This window comes from Microtus ochrogaster, chromosome X (genome assembly GCF_000317375.1).
Source record: "Microtus ochrogaster isolate Prairie Vole_2 chromosome X, MicOch1.0, whole genome shotgun sequence".
NCBI lineage: Eukaryota > Metazoa > Chordata > Mammalia > Rodentia > Cricetidae > Microtus > Microtus ochrogaster.
The window spans coordinates 43,411,528-43,427,287 of NC_022026.1; positions in this window are offsets into that span (position 1 = coordinate 43,411,528).

Consider the following 15,760-nt stretch of genomic DNA (forward strand, 5'->3'; position numbering starts at 1 on the left):
ATACTGAGATACCCAAGCATCACAGTTCCTAAGGAGCCGGAGACTTAAAAGGAAAAGAGGGAACTGGTTTAGGGTATCTTAGCCTACTTCCTGGCCACATGGCATCCACCAGGGGTGGGGGTGGGGTGGCGGGGGGAGTCAGATGGAATCCCGCCCTGCAGTGCCTTATCCCAAGTGGGAAATCTCACGAAGGTTTGTCAAAGTCCCATATGCCAATGTTTTCTCCAATGCCCTCTCTCCCATAAAGCCACCCACATAACAAGCTGAAGTAGAAGGCTAACTGCATTACCTCATCCTTTTGTAGGCCAGTTTCTCTACTGCTACGGTCTGGACTTTAACGATTGCCAGCTTACTGCCATTTGAACTATCAGACTCTGGGTTTGGACTGTGTGGAAGAAGAGCAGAGAGCAAAATCTCAGAGCAATTTATTGCGTAGATAAGAAGGAAGCAAAAAAAGGGAAGGAGGGAGGGAGAGAGAGAATGCGCAAGAAAGATATTTTACATACATGTCCTGGAAGCCCATTGTGGTTTAATTAAAAGATTAGTCATCCTAGGCCCAGACACTTCAGAGCATTGGTTCTCAGTCCCGGCTGCATATACAGTCCCCTGGGGAACATTTAAAATGTACACATATCCTACCTCGATCAATTCCACTGGAATCTCTGGGGGCGGTTCGCAGGCATTCAAATTTATTAGAAAGGATGCTGCTATTCAGGATCACCAGATGCCCGAGAAGCATCAAATTAGGTTTCTAATATCGAATTCAGGAAGACCACATTTAAAATCATCTTCTGCTTTTCAATTTAAATACAAGACCTCACAACAATTAGCATCTACTGGTGGGCCTCAGCAACCTCAAGTTGTTATTCTATTCTCTGCATTTGAAGTTACCAAGGGAATACTAGATATCAGTTTGTATGAAAGCAGTTGGTATATAATAATGTATCTATGTAAATAGACTGGCTTAAAACTGTCTCTGGAAGTAAGATACAAAATGGCTTCATTTTTATTTGGCATTTGTTTCCTGTTGTGACTTGAGACTTAAAATGTACTCAGTGTGTGTGTGTGTGTGTCTGAGTCACGCACATGTGCATGCATGCATGACTCTCTCACACACAGATGTTCACGTGCATGCTCTCACGACAGTCTTGTGTCTCAAATAGCTCTGGCTGTCCTTGAAATTGCTAAGTAGCTAAAGATGAGCTTGAACTCCTGCTTGTCCTGCTTCCGTCTCCCAAGCGCTGAGTTTACAGGCATGTACCACTACTGTCACTGGTTATTTTCGCAATGTTGGGAATGGAACCCATGGCTTTGGACCTGCTAGGCAAGCACTCTGGCACTTTATGAACCAAGATTGACTCCCAGCCCCGTCATCCATGTCTTTATGCAGGGACCCACATTGGAAGCCTGTGATAGAAACCAACATTGGTCCAAGGGAGGAGACATCAGTATTGGCTGGTAGAGTCTGGCTAATCGGCCAGGAAAAAAGACCTTTGGAGCACTCCCAGGACCAGCATAGAAAGGGTGCTTTGGGGACAGAGTCTTTGGGGGACACGCTTTACTGGCAATCCAGGAGGGATGGAAACACAAGATGGAGGACAGAAGGCCCAGAGGCAGCAAAGAAATTCCTGTTAGACCCCTTCTCATCCCGAGCTACAACACAAGTCGGGGAGATTAAGGCTGTTCTGTCTCACCAGGCGCTGTAGACAGTCTGTCAGGTGGGGAAGTAAGATACGACCCCTGCTCCTGAGGAAATGCCAGTCTAACTAGAGGTTCAGATCTCAGTCACTATTTTTCCCCTTTGAGTAGAGTCTCCCAGAAGCAGATTGTTGAATCTGCTACAACAGAAGACAAGACCAACCCTTTGCTGAGGCCCTCTTTATGTATGAGTATCCAAAGCTGAGGGCCCAAAACTTCAACGCAGTCATAACATCTGAGACCACTTTGTCACTTATTAGCATGCATGTGCTCTGTTCATGAAAGTTCTGTGAGGTAGATCAGATAATATTGGCCCAGGAGTAATAATCATGCATTGCTTGATTCCAAGAATCATGTGACTGACCATCATGGACTTACAGCGCAACATTTTGTTTCAGAATTCACATCCTAGGATTTTTTTATCTTGTCCTCATTTTGTGCAATTCTTTCCCTTCTGGCCAAACACCAATTTGTCCCAAATGTTTCCATGCCATACCATTTAACAAGAGGAGAAGACTAGTCCTGAAATGACTCACTGGAGGAGAAGGTGTGAAAAGTTAATTCCTAGTCTCCAGCTTAGTATCTTAGCAACCACATCTATTTAGTCATGACTGCTTCTAGGCCTCCAAAGCACACTTGCTTTCATATGATCCACAAGCTGTACCACAATTTAACTGAAGCTTTGCTCTAAAAGCTCTAATGACTCTTTCATGAGCAGAATCTTAGTTTTCGCCTCTCTGCCATGCATATGATGTGTGAAATTCTAGCATTTTCTTAGTATAAAAAGACCCCCCTTTTAAAGGAGGATGATGCAAATGAGGGTTTTTTCCCCCCTTTTGAGGTTGTATATGACTTTCATAAGCCTGGGGGAATTTATATAGGTATAACCTTTTTGAAGAGCAATTTGATAGTGACTATCAAAAGCCTAAAACATGTTCTCTATTTGACTTGCTAATTCCACCTCTGTATTCTGTCCTCGGGCAAATGAATCTGAAAAAGAGACTAAAATTCATGCATAAAAGTCTTTGCTGCAGCATTATTTATAAACAGCAAAGCATTATTTACAACAGCAGAAAAGTGGAAAGAACCTACACGAATAAAAACGGAGTGGGGTGGTTGAGCTGAAATTTATACAGTCAAAAATAGACTCAGCGATACAGGGTTGGGGAAGATGGCTTAATAGGTAAGGTGCTTGTTTGCAAGTGTGAGGACCTGAGTTCAAATCTCCAGAGCTAAAGGAAAAAGCTAAGTCTGGTAGTGAATGTCTGTAAATGTCAGCATTTTAACTCTACTGTGAGATGGGAATTGGAGGCAGGAGAATCCCCAGAAGCTCACAGGTCAGCTAACCCGGCATCCACAGGATGAACAAGAGAGTCTTCTCAGGCAAGGTGAAAGACAAGGACTGACATCCAAGGTCTTACTATATCACTTTGGCTGGCCTGGAAAGCTCTTTGTAGACCAGGCCCACTTTGAACTCAAGAACTCCGCCTGCCTTATTCTCCCAAGCACTAGGATTAAAGCCATGCACTGAAACGCCTAGATCTTTATCTTTTTGAGACAGGGTCTCATGTGGCCGTGTGGCACATGATGGCTTGGGATTCATTATGTAGCCAAAGATGATTCTGAGCTTCTGATCCCCCTGCATTTACCTCATGAGTGCTGGAATTCCAGATGTGTGCCAACATGCCTGGAATACGGTGCTTGGGATCAAATCCAGGCTTCCTTTCCCATGCTAGGTAAGCACTCTAGCAACTGTGCTACAGCCCCAACCCCCCCCCCCCCCAAGCTCTTTTCTGCTGCTTCTTCTAGCAGTCAACGGGATGTTTTGAAATGAAGAATGAATTTCCTGTCTCTGCTCAATGTCCTTTAGCACATCATCAAGGCAGTGTCCCCCGGAAAGCTGACAAGACTCTGTGGGATTTCTCTGACCCTCTTTCTTTTCCAGTCACACTGGTATCCTTGGTGTCCACTGAATAGGCCAGGAACATGCTTGTCTTAGGGCCTTTATACTGTTAGTGAGCACACTTCTCTCAGGCACCAACGTAGCTGCTCCTCGCCCTCGTCCCACTTTTGTGCAAACGTGACCTTCGCTGATGGAGGAAGGTCATTGGTTAAAAAATAAAGAAACTGCCTTGGCCCATTTTATTGGTTAGAACATTGGTGGGAGGAGTAAACAGAACAGAATGTTGGGAGGAAGAGGAAGTGAGCTCAGAGAGATGCCATGCTCCCCTCTCCCGGGCAGACACATGCGATGAAGCAAGCCGCCAGGTCAGACATGCTGAATCTTTCCCAGTAAGACCGGTGCTACAGCGTTTATTAGAGATGGGTTGATCAGGATATCAGAATTAGCCAGTAAGGGCTAGAGCTAATGGGCCAGTGTTTAAAAGAATGGGACGCAGCCCTGCTGCTCCTATTATAACATTCACAGTGAGCCTTCTTTAGACACACAATTAAATATGTACTCCTGTCTTGTTCCAGCCTCCCATGTTGCACTTTTCCCCGGTCATGGGATTCGTTTCCCCTTTTCTGTAGGAAGTGCCACTTTTCCACAGTTCCGTTGATTCATGAAACAGGACTACTTTTGGCAGGACAAAAGATAGAGCCCTCCTCCTGTCGGCACACCCTGGGACACTTTTCTTCTCCTCTCTTCTAAAATTATTGATTATTATAACTTTTATTGTACATGCTACAGTGCATGTGTAGAGGTCAGAGGAATAAAGTCCTTCTATCTTTATTTGGGTTCCAGGTATTAAACTCAGGTTGCCAGATACAAATGCCTTTATCCACTGAACCAAATCATCAGCCTCCCTAATGCATTTTGGTACTTTTGTTCTTTAGCAGCGAAATGAGTGTGTGTGTGTGTGTGTGTGTGACTTCCTATCTGCTTCCTTATTTATTTTTGTATTTATTAAAACTGGGTGGATAAAGCTAAATCATAGATGCCATTTTTGCTTAATGGATAAAAGCACACCCATACCCACACAGTAAGATTTATGCCTAAGGATGAACATGACAGTATTTTCTCCATTAGAAAATCAAAACTATAGGCTAGAGGGATGGTAAAAGTATTTATTGCTACGACTCATGCATGACCTTAGCTCAATCTTCAGGACCTACATGTTGAGAGGAGAGAACAAACTCCCTCAAGTTATCCTCTGACATCCACATGCATGCTGTGACATGTGCCCCAACACAAAATAATGGGCTCTTAAACAACAAGGAAGCAAGGAAGGAAAAAAGAAAGAAAAGGAAAGGAAAGGAAAGGAAAGGAAAGGAAAGGAAAGGAAAGGAAAGGAAAGGAAAGAGAAACCAAATTTGCAGCCCAAGCTAAGTGGTAGAATTCTTGTTTAGCACGCACTGGGTCCTGCATTTTAATCCCCAGCACTGCAAAACAAACCTGAACTGAATTGTTCAGTAATAAGTAAATACTGTTTAATAAAATGGTTCCGCATGCATACAATGCCGTACCCTATAGCTATTTGATATGGAACCTGCAACCCATCTGTGATCATGTAGTAGCTTATATAAGACACAGCGAATACAAACCAGACCTCAACATATTTCCATTTGTGAGTAAACTGATGCCAGTGTGTCATACATGGATAAAGACAACGTAGTGAACATATGCAGACTTTCTGGAAAGAGTCACAGTGTTACCACTGGGTGTTAGGTCTTGGACCCGCATTTGAGTAGGGAAAACTTGACCTTTCATTTAATAGCCCCTTTATAGTTCTCAGTTGTTTCCATGAGATGCATGGGTTACCTTTATTATAGCACCCCAAATCCAGATTCAACAGCATTCCAAACTGCTGTTGGGACCATGTTTCAATTATGAAGGTATTTTATCCACTAGTAATTTGATCTTCCTGAACAATTAAAGAAAGAACTTTGTAGAGATTGGAAGCTAGAATCAGAATTTAAAAATAAAGTATTTACTGACATTCAGGTGACCATATAAAGGTTATCATTAACTCCTAATGAAAGCGACACCTCTACTTCCCAATTCAACCATGGAGATGATTAACTCCAAAGATACTATGATCTGAGAGGGCTGGTTTAGGATTAAGAATCGACTCCTTGGTTATCAGGTGACCTAAGGCAGGTGGCTCTCCATAAGGAAAATCCTACTAAGTAAAAGTGGTTTAAAAGTGACAGATTTTTTCCCCTCTGTCATCACTAAATATAATTCTAGAGATGGGACTTTAGGGCTGGCTGCTATGGTGGCCCCACCTCCATGGTGACCAGGAGCATACACTCTGATACCTTCCTTCTTTATCCTCCCGGAAAATGCTTCCATTTTCAAGTTGCCTCATGAGCCAGGGAGGCATCTGGAACAGCAGCCACTATATCAGAATACCAAATGGCAAGCAGGAATAAGGAAGCAAGGACGAAATAAGCAACTTTTCATTGATTAAACTTTCTTTAAGTGGTCCAAGAAGTCTCACCCAATTGTTTGGCTTGGTTCTTGTTAGAAAAGTACTAATTGCATGATCAAGCTATCTGCAAGGGAGGTAAGGGATCACACTGTTAGCCTGAAAAAACCCAGCCTTCTGATACTGAGAGAGAAGAGCTTACAGGAGGGACATGATCCCCAGAAACAGAAATAGCAATGCCTACAATGCCTATTTGAACATAGATGTGTGTGTGTGTGTGTGTGTGTGTGTGTGTTTTCTTTTTGACACTAGATTTCATATAGCCCAGGTTATCTTTAAAATTACTGTGTAGCTGACAATGACCTTGATCTTTAGACGCCCTTGCTTCCACTTCCCAAATGCAACCTAGAGCTTTCTGAATGCTAGGCAAAGCACAACACCAGCTGAGTGGAATGTTATTTAAAGTCACATTCGTCTTATCAGTGATCAGTCTGATGTTCGCACGTCTGTTATTTGGATCCTGCATTTAGTTTACACTCACTCTTAAACTTCAGTAGAAAACCAGGATTGAAATGTATTAGCATCTTCATCTCCATATATAATTATTTTTATGGACTGATTGACTTCCTTGTTTTTTTTTTTTTAGCAGAAAACAGAAAAGGGAAATTTATTCAGTGTGGCCACATTGGGAAGAGGGACAAAGACACTATGATCCAGTGAACCCCCTGTGGTTGCTGAGAAGGGAGTGGCTCCCATAGGCTCTCTCTTTTCCTCTCTCCGTGTCTGTGGTTTTATTTAAGCACAAAGAAAACATGCGCATGTGCTATCTATTCATTGTCTCTCTTTTGCAGTCTGGTGTTGGGATTGGGGACTTTGATGGCCAACTGTGCTGTTCTTTCTATGATGGCTTTGGGTTCTTAGAGGAAACATAAGCGATGTCAGCACAGTAAGATTAGTTGCACATCCGCGGCGCTCCCAGCTCCTTGATGTATATGAATCAAGAACTTCAGGAAGCTGCCGGGCATCATGAGCTTGGTTTTCTCCTGTAATCAATGGTGGGCTTCAGGATTTGGTCCTACACAATAATGAATTTCATCATGAGATTTTCATACATATACATTTTCCATTTATTTACCCCATTGCCCTTTCTTAATTTTCCTAGCTTTCTTTTTGGGGTATACTATTTTATAGCTACATTTTCTGAGTATATTTTGTTTCCTTATATGAAACAAAAACAAATACAAAATAATATGCTAGAATTCTTGTTTTCCAACTAAAACAAAAACTATTTCTTTTCTGGAAAGATAACATAAAAAAACTGTTCTGGCAAATGTACACGATGCATTAATACTCTCTCTTCATAACTTGGGCAACAATGGTCTTTTGTGACCGAGAGAGACACACTATCTTCTAAGACAGAAATGACATATGTTCATGACTACCATAAAAAGAATCTTGTGCAGGGAGTGCCACATACCCCAGGGAATGTGGAAGGGAGTGACAGAAGAGAGAGCAGCAATGCCTTTTATGGTTTCTTTTCAGAAACTTGCTTCTTATGCCCTTTGCGTTTCACTTCCTGCATAATGAGCTTCGTGCATAATGAGATTCTCTGCTGCTTGTGTTGTTTCTATTTGGCAACTAGTTCTATTTCTACTGTACTTCAAAGGGAAAAAAAGACCCTTGAAATATCGTAGGAAATGGTCCTAAGCAAAAATAGAAAGGAGATTAACTACTTGTAGGGAAATGAAAATTTGGAAAGAGCAAGTTACTATAAATGTGGCACAGGTGGGCAGGAGATGTGAGTTGGGAATCAGTGATGGGCACAGTCTGTCATGGCTTCGGTTTCTCTTTATATTTCTCTCTCTGCCTCTCTCCCCCCTCTCTCCCCCCCCCCTTCATGTGCATGAATGCGTGTGCACATGTGCCACAGCTACATGTGTGGAGGTCACAAGACAACCTTGCATGTTGGTCCTTGCCTTCCATCTTTGTTGGACACGGGGTCTCTTGCCAGTCTCGGTGTTCAGCAAACTAGCTGGCCTGTGAGCTTCTAAGGGGATTCTCTTGCCCCTGCCTCCCATCTCACCATAGGGGCACTGAGATTATAGATATGTGCTAACATGTCTGGCTCTATGTGTGTTCCGTGGATCTAAACTCAGGTCCTAATGCAGCAAGTGTTTTCTCCACTTTTAAACTCAGGTCCTTATGCAACAAGTGCTTTATCCACTTTTAAAATTTTGTTCTGAACCTGAAAACAACCTAAAGGCCCCTTGACTGATGTATGGATAAGGGAAATGTGGTACATTTACACAATGGCGTACTATACGATGGAAAAAATATAATGACAGCTTAAAATTTGAGGGCAAATGGATCTAGAAAACATCATATTGAGTGAGGTAACCCAGACCCAGAAAGACAAATATCATATGCACTCACTCATAAGTGGCTTTTAGACATAAAGCAAAGAAAAACCAGCCCACAGTTCACAATCCCAGAGAACCTAGACAACAAAGAGGACCCTACGAGAGAATTACATGGATCTAATCTACATGGAAAGTAGAAAAAGAGAAGATCTCCTAAGTAAATTGGGAGCATGGGGACCATGGGAGAGAGTATGGGGGGGGGGGAGAGGAAGGGATGGGAGTGGAGAAAAATATATAGCTCAATACAAACAATTAAAAAAAAAAGACATCCAAAAAATTTTTGTTCTGAGACAGGATCTCCCTATCTAGCCTAGATAGCTTTGAACTTACAATCCAGAGTAGCAGTCAATTCCCTTCCCTTCATTTTTAGAAGCCTAGATCCTCGTCATCTTCACAAGGGCTTTCTCACACCATGACTGGCAACTGATCAAAATTGATTAGGCACAGCTGCAAGTAACAGACTCCAGATACCAAATCATAGCAGCTCAAGGAGATGAAACTTCCTCCCATGAAAAGTCAGGACTGGGTAACTTAGAAATGATACGGCTATTATGCTTCATCCGGTCCTGAGGAGGCAGACTCAGTTCATTTCTCAAGGCATGATGTCCCACCTGTGGTTGAAAAGCTTGGTCAAGGGTCCACGCACTATATAAGAATTCAGGGCAGCAGAAGGAAGAGATAAGAACAAGCTTTACTGTACATGCGCCAGCTGTCTTTCTTTCAAAGCTGCCTGGCAGCAGCCATGGGAACTTTATGCTCACATCTCATTGGCTAGAACGTAATCCCAAGCCACAACTAGCAGCAAGGGGAAATGGGAAATACAGTCTTTCCCTGCAACCAGCATTTTAAAAGAAATCAGTTTTCAGTCTGATCAGTTCTCAACCTCCTGGCTAAGATCAAATATGACATTTACTCCAGGGGAAGAAGAACATTAGATACAAGGGACAATCACGATGAGCCAGAAATTGTGCCTTCTATATGTTGGTCTCAAATGCTGTTTCTTGGGATTAGTGCCAATGTTAGTTAGCCATGTGGCTCAGTACCTTATTTGGCAAGGTAGTCACATCTTGCTTCCTCTGCATGTGGGTCATGACTGCAGAATGAAACTTCTCTCTTCCCAGAATTCTCATTGCTCTGCCTCTACTTCCTGCCTGGTTGCCCCACCTATACTTCCTGCCTGGCTACTGGCCAATCAGTGTTTTACTAAAAATAATGTAAGTGACAGGATAAAAGACCATTGTCCCACAGCACTTTTCCTCCTTTTTTAAAAAAAAAACACCCCAAAACTGTAATCTAACATCCTTTGTTTAACTTTTCTCCTGACCATTATCCACAGCAACTTGTAACCAATATTCTAAACAGAGGAAAATATCCATAGTCCATTTGGGGTGGAATGTGGGCGTAGTTTTCCAGGATACTTCCTGCTGGTTGGGGGTGCTGATAATCTTACGGAGACCTAAAGAAAATTTATAATTATCATCAAGTCATGACTGGAGTATCTTGCGAGGTTTGATCATCTCAGGCAACATCTTGAATCTGTTCTGGATGTAGAACTCAGACATCTGGGCCATCTGTTCCTACCAGAGATTTCTCAGGGGGTCTTCCTTGATCAAACATGATTTTTCTTAACTCAGAATGCATCTACAGCCTCTCATTTCCTATGGAAACAAAAGTAAAATCTCTTCTCCAAAGCAACATACCTTTTTACTTCAATTTTGAAGTCAAGATATTTTCAAAATACCTCTTGGATTAACTTAGCAGCATTTATAAACAAATATCTTTTAGCAGCTGTTGCTCCTTCCTCATCATTCAAACAATTCAAAGAGAGCATAATAACATATAGTATCCAGACTCTCTGTATATTTTTCATCTTTACATGGCTTTATTTTAAACTCTATTTCTTTTATTTTTAATTTTTATCTTTTTGAGACAGGGTTTCTCTGTGAATCTCTGTCCTGGAACTCCCTCTGTTGACCAGGCTGTCCTTGAACTCACAAAGATCTGCCTGCCTCTGCCTTCCAAGTGTTGGGATTAAAGGTTTGTGCCACCACACCCAACTACTTTCTTCCTTTTTTTCCCTCTCTTTCCATCATCTGAGTATCCAGAATTGAAATCAGGCCATTTGGCTTGGCAGCAGGTACCTTAACTGTCTAAGCCATCCTGCTGGTCCTTGCTGGTGCTGCTTCTTTAAAGATTCTTAGTTTTCCCATTTTAAAATTCTCTGTGTACATGTGCCTGTTTGTGGCCATGTGCATGTGAGAGTGCGTGCCCCACAAGGCCCGAAGTATCAGATGTCCTGGGGCTGGAGGTATAGCTGGTTACCAGCTGCCCATGGTGGGTGCTGGGGATCAAACTCAAGACCTCCAGACAAGCAAGCAGCACAGGCTCTTAATGTCTGAGCCATCCTGCCGGTACCAGCTGCTTGCTTCTTGATGCAACGTTCGGTCACCAGTGCAGCCTGTGAGTCGGTATTGTCCAATAGAACTGGGGTTGAGGATGGATGTGCCGTCTGCTACGCTGTTCAACAGCTGAAATATGCAACTGTGACCCGGAAACTGCAGGCAGTGATATATGTGGCTACTGGCTACCACCCTGGACAGTGGAGATGTTCCAATCACTGAATAACGGTCTGCTGGAGAACACTGCTCTCTTGGGAACCAGCCCTGAGCTATAACCTGTCATTGATTTTGCTTCTGGAGTGGGAAAATAGACAGCTGGGAAAGGGAGCACTGAGAAGGGGTCTGCACATGGGCAGTGGGAGCCCTATTAGCCCCAGGAGTTCTGGGAAACAGCAGAATTCACAGCTTAGGACCAGGCTGTCTCAAATGTCATGGAACTGGCATGTTTCTCCAGTTTCCCCTTGTTTAGTTCCTGTGACTTTTTGGGCACTTCCACTTGTCCTGCACAAGAGAGGACATTGGCTCTAAAGGGTCTCAGTCACAGAACAGGAACAGTCAATGCTGTCAGGGTCTACAGTATTGGTTCCCATAGGGTCCTGGTCCTGACCTCTAGGCTCAACCATAGTGTTTTATATATGACTTCAGAGAAGTTGTCTCACTTGTATTTTTATTTCATTTAGACAATCACTTTATTCCATAATATTCTTCTACTTTGTTTTTCCTACTGAATAGAGTATGTTTCAGAAATATTCCATTGGAATCATTATTTTTAAAGATTTTCCCTTCTTGGCTGTCTTTATTACAAAAAAGCTTAGGCTGGGGAGAAAAGGACCTTCAGGCGCTTGACTGAAAGAACCGAAAAGCCTCGTGTTTAGCTTATAGATTTCAAAGGCAATTGTTGAGACTGCAGTTTGCTTCAAGTCATTTCAGGATGGTGATTTTCCTGTTAAAAAAACAAACAGGAGTTTGCTCGGTGCTAAATTCAAGCAGTGTGTGGGCTGCTTAGATAACGGAGTAGGCAATCAATGCATTAACTCCCAGGATGCCTACTGCAGCGGAAGGAAGCAGACTTTTAGGCAAGGTAGTTTCCAGCGTGGGAGGTAGCTTCCAGCAAGGGTAGTTGTAGATTCAGCCCACTTCCGCAGCAGACAACAATGTTACTTTGATGCCCCTTGAAGGATGTCTAGACTCCTAGTTTCTTTTTCTTCTCCCATCTCCTTCAAACATTCCACACTGGCCTTGAAATCCCTAGGTAGCTTCTTAAACTTCTGAGCTTATTTATATCTTTGCCTCCCAATAGCAGGAATTACAAGCATTTACCATCTTGCTCAGCTAAGAATGCATCAGGTATACTCCTACCTTTTCCCATTTCCTTGACTGTTCAGTGAGGATGGATGACAAGGGCTATTGAGATCAGACTCTGCCCTGCTCTAAGTTACTCTATATTGTGGAAAACAGTGGGGTTTCAGGCTGTGCCTTGCTTTAGGAGAGTCCATTTGAGGATGGAGGATGATTTTCCAACTTGGGGCACCTATAAAAAAATCACCATCTATCCTACACCACCCACAAGGCACAGGCTGATAAATAACATTCCTAAAAGTAGAAAAAGTGTTGTCCTAATGACAGGAAGCTGAGAACTTGGGTTGGCTCAGAAAAAGTATAGCCTTCAAGTCTACTCCCACTGAGCTACCTCCATGAGGGTGGTCCCACGTTCCACATGTACCACAACCCACCAAAAGAGCATCATGACCTAGGGACCAGAGGTCCAAACACATGAGCCGATGCGGGACATTTTACATTCCAACCAAATTAGAGAGTTGTGTGTAGAACAGATTATAAGAAAGCAAGGGTGGGTAGGGAGCTATTGAAATAAAATCTCGATTTGAAACGGACAGTAGCATTTGGACAGTATGGAGGTCTGAATGAGAATGGTCCCCCAAAGCCCATATGCTTGAATACTTGGTTCCCCAGTTGGTGCTGCTGTTTGGGAAGGATTAGAAGGTAGGGTCTTGTATGAGGAGGTGTGTCACTGGGATAGGCTTTAAGGTTTGAGGAGCTCACATCAGGCCCAATTTTGCTCACTCTCTGTCTGCAGTTTGTGGATCAAATGTGAGCTCTCTGCTACGTAACCATGGCTGCCTACCTGCTGCTTCCCTCCCCGCCAGAATGATCACGGACTAGCAATGTGAAACTGTAAGCAAGCCCCCAATGAAATGCTTCTTTTAATAAAATTCTTGATCATGGTGTTCCCTCAGAATAATGGAACAGTAACTAAGGCAGGCAGAGAGGCAGCTGTGTGGTAGCAGATGTAGGCAGAGCCAGCAAGATTTCTGATGGGTTGAGTGGCTGAAACACCTAGAAATATGGAGTTGTCATTTCTTCTCCATCTCTCACATCTATCTTCTGTGCCCTGTTTCACTGCCACTTTCACTGTAGGTCCCATCGATTCTCAGTGCTGTTATTGCTTTCAAGCAGATCATTGTGGGAAATGGGTTAGTTCAGTTCGGGCCTTTGTGAAGGCTTAGCAGCTGCTCACAAAGTCCAAAGTGTAACCCAGAAAACCTGCTCCAGTTCAAATGCAACTTGTCTCCTCTGCAATTCAGTCAGAAATTAATCCTTCATATGAGATATTAAGAGATATTGGAACCTTAAAGAGGTGGTTAGGAGTCTGAATGGATTAGATCATGCAAGTCCACTCTAAACCCAGCTTAGCAAGGTCTCATGTGCAATCACCGTGTTTCACCATGTGGGTCCATCACTGACTGCTTCAGGACCCTGCCAACAAGAGTATTACCCAATTTCCAGTTCCTGGCAAACACTAACTCATTTTCTATCTCAGTGGATTTGCCTACTTTGAACATTTCATATCAATGGAATCATTCAGCATGTGTGTGTGTGTGTGTGTGTGTGTGTGTGTGTGTGTGTGTTTTATCTTGCTTTTTTAAACTGATATAACAGTTTTGAGGTTTCTGTACCAGACACTTATCTTCGCAGTACTGGGTCTTCTTATGTTACCCAGTTGGCCCTCTTTCCTCTCCGACTTTGCAGTCTTCCTAAATGGTTTATTCTACTTGCACGAAATCCACTGTGGGTGAGTTTCTGCCTTGACCTCAGACTTCTCTTCTAGTTTTTCACCAAATGCCTATCCAAACCACTCTGCAACCCCAGGCAGTGAAGACAAGAGACTCAGTCTCCCATGTCAGAAAGCTCGGGCTCCCTCAAATCTTTTTGTCCATCTGCAGATGGAAAGTGTAACCCAGAGGCAAGAGATCAGAGAGACTCAAAACCCAGATCAATCTTCACTCCTGATGTGGCTCATTTGCCGGCTTAGGGCTACTTCCTCTGACTTCATTTCTCTATCTGGGCAATAAAGAATTGATTTTCAGAGGTGTGCTAGGATCGAATCATGTAGTGCACATGAATTGCCCAGCACATAGCATCACCAATCAATCACCCACTTCCTATATCAATTTCCTGTTTGTCCTTTCTGGTAGAACTGCCACTTAAGCCAAACACAGATCCTCTTACGCTTCCTGAGGGCAGAAGTCTGCATGGACTCTCACAGGGCTAACATCAAGGCATATGAAGTTTCATTTCTTCGAGACGCTCTTGGGGGATAATCCATTTTCTTGACGTCTAATTTCTGGAGACTGCAGGCGGCTGTCCTTTGCTCTTTCTAGTCATGTCTTAGACTTCTGCTTCTGATGTTCTGTTGTTCACTCCAACCCACATGCGTTCACAATTATAAAGATCCTGGAGTGACGAATCACAACGTGAGAATACAGGATCCTCCCTCCCTTCATAAGCTCGTTCACTCCATCAGTCAAGTCCCCCATTGCCATGTAAAGGAACTGGACAAGTGCCTCAGATGAGGAAGTACTACCATACCATCTCTGAGATCTGTGTAAACACCTGGAAGACCTGAGTTTTTCCCTTCAGTGCCTAGGGCTGGCCCTCTCCAGGTCTATCTACTTCCCATTCTCTTCTTTTATTATTATTAGCTCATGCTCATTTTTTCTACTATCATTATTATTATTTTATTGCTTTTCGAGACAGGGTCTTTCTACATAGCCATGGCTATCCTGGAACTCACTATGTAGACCAGGTGAGTCTTAAAGTCCGAGATCCACTTGTCTCTGCCTCCCCAGTACTGGGATTCACCACTCCCAGCTCTCCTGCTCCTGGACAGCAGAATTTAAGAAGTTTTCGCTAGAGCAATCCTAAACGGCTTCTAGCACTCTGGTCCTTCCCCACTTGAAGCTAAAGTCCTGCAGGCCATCTTTATGCAGAGACTTTTGGCTGTCTGTTACAGGGCATAAACATCTCTCTAATCTCAGGGCTGAAAACTGATCTGGATGTAAGGGAGACGGAGACATGAGGACCAAGCGTTTAAGGTCATCCTTGGATCCAGAGCAAATTTGGTGTCAGATTGGGCAACATGAAACCTAGCCACAAATCCCCACAAATTAAATATGAAATTAAAAAATTCTAACTGACCATGCTGGCTAGTTTTATGTCAACACAAGCTTTAGCCACCAGAGAAAAGTGAGCCGCAATTAAAAAAATGAACCCCAAAGATAAGCTGCAGGAAAAGCTGGAGGGCATTTACTTCTCTCTCTCTCTCTCTCGTTTTTTGAGACACGGTTTCTGTGTAGCCTTGGCTATTCTGAAGTTTGCTCTGTAGACCAGGTTGACCTTAAACTCACAAAGATCCACCTGCACCTGCCTCTCAAGTGCTGGAATTAAAACCCTCTGTAGGGCATTTTTAAAATTAGTGATTGATGGGGGAGAGCCCAGCCCATGGTAGGTGGTACCAACCCTGAGATGCTGGTCCTGGGTTCTACAAGAAGGCAGGCTGTCCAAGTCATGT